Source organism: Galeopterus variegatus, unplaced genomic scaffold (genome assembly GCF_000696425.1).
Source record: "Galeopterus variegatus unplaced genomic scaffold, G_variegatus-3.0.2 Scaffold18652, whole genome shotgun sequence".
NCBI lineage: Eukaryota > Metazoa > Chordata > Mammalia > Dermoptera > Cynocephalidae > Galeopterus > Galeopterus variegatus.
This window is the reverse complement of record NW_007744763.1, coordinates 7172-8991: the sequence shown is the minus strand read 5'-3', so window position 1 is coordinate 8991 and position 1820 is coordinate 7172. Positions and strand designations below refer to the sequence as shown.

At 38.9% G+C, this 1820-nt stretch overlaps 1 pseudogene; it reads left to right on the top strand.

Annotated features, from left to right (window-relative positions):
• The first annotated feature begins 439 nt into the window (after nucleotides 1–439).
• Nucleotides 440–1533, top strand: LOC103582955 (annotated as a pseudogene).
• Nucleotides 1534–1820: the final 287 nt, after the last annotated feature.

Here is a 1820-nt window from a genome sequence, read left to right as displayed (position 1 = left end):
TAACATCTTTTGGATTTTCTACATATACATTAACATCAGCTACAAATACTGATTTTTTTTTCTTCTCCTATTCTTTCCCTTTCACTTATTTCTTCTTCTTCTTCTTCTCCTCCTCCTCCTCCTCCTCCTCCTTCTCCTTCTTCTTCTTCTTCATTATTATTATTATTATTATTATTATTATTATTATTATTAGTGGCTGGCCGAATCATTGACCTTGGTGTTACTTATTTTTATTCCCTTATTTTGAGAGTTAAGATTTCCACCACTGACTTAACGGTGGCAAGAGATTCGAACGCATGGCTGGTGGGGAACCCAGCAGTGGCTTCTGCTGGCACCTAGAGTCCTGCTCAGCTGTGCTCAGCTGCGGGAAGCTGCGGTCTCTGGCCAACACGCTGGCTGCAGTGAGTGCTGGGCGGAGAGGAGGGCGGATGGCGTTAATATTCTTCTTGATAAAGTAAGCTTGGAAAATCAAGAAAGCATTGGTTTCATAAAGGCAACAAAAGTACTGATGAAAAAAAATTCAATGGATATCATGAAAATAAGAGAGTTTTTCCAGAAGTGTGGCTATAATCCTCATGCCAACAAATATTCAATGTGTGACCAAAAAGTCATTGGTTCTATCCCAGAATTAACTAAGAGTGAAAAATTTCAAAAAGTCTGATGTGCAGTGTTAAGGGTTAGGATCCCTGGCCTGGCCAGCTGCCAAAAAAAAGCTTAATATGAAGGATGATCTGTCTGATCCTCCTGTTCCAAGCAGTTCTGTTTCTGAGAGATCTCTATGTAGTCCACAGCTTTCAGATTTTGGACTTGAGCATGTTATCCCAAGTTCTATCAAACCCCCCACAGGCAGTAAACAATCATAAGGAAGAACCCCAAATCATAACTCCACCTACCAATCACTAGTTAAAGTACTAAAAACTTCAAAATGTGCACTAAAGATGGATGGTCTTGAGCGTGTAACTCCTAAATTAGAACACTTCGGTATCTCTGAATGTACCATGTGTTTAAATGAAGATTACATAATGGGACTTAAAAGTGTGAAGAATAATAAAAGAGAGAAGGCCATAGAAACAGTTCCCATGGCTGATGATAATTTTCCACTCCTGGCCCCGTAATCCAGTAGTTGGAAAAAAGCGATGTCATGTATACGAATTCCCCGGGACACGTACATTCTGCATTCCTGGTTTGAAAACTCCTACAGAGAGCAGCACAGCTTTGGTATCCACAAATTATCTATTATCAAAAACAAATAGTTCATCAAATGATTTGGAAGTTAAAGATTGCACTTCATTAGCTTTAAATTCAGATGACTGCTTGAGAATTTTGGAGAGCCCTCTTCTACAATTTCTTCTTATGTGAATCTGCTCAGAACGCCTCCACCTCCAGAACTACAATTGCAGAAGATAATCTCCAGATTCTATCAAATACAATCCAACCTAGCTCCAGGAGCAGTTAAAGTAGTGCCACCCAGCAAAGAGTTCCTTAAAATATGAAGGACAGAACATCCAAGATGTTGGCAACAAAGAAAACTGAGATTCTAGTGGATCCATCTATTACAGAAACTGAACAGAATGAGATGAAAGCAAAGCTGGATTTATTTTGTTATTCACATTCCCCCGCCTCTTTCCCCCCTTTTAAAACCAACTCATTTTAAAGAGGAACATGGACATTGGTGCTGTAATGTGCTTTTTAAGAAGTTTTGATTTGGTTTAACCTCAGTCTTGTTGACATGTACTTCAGTCATTCAGTTTTTACAGATTATTCCTGTTTCACGGATATTGTTACCCTGCTTAATCTAACAGAATAGTTTAAGGAGTATC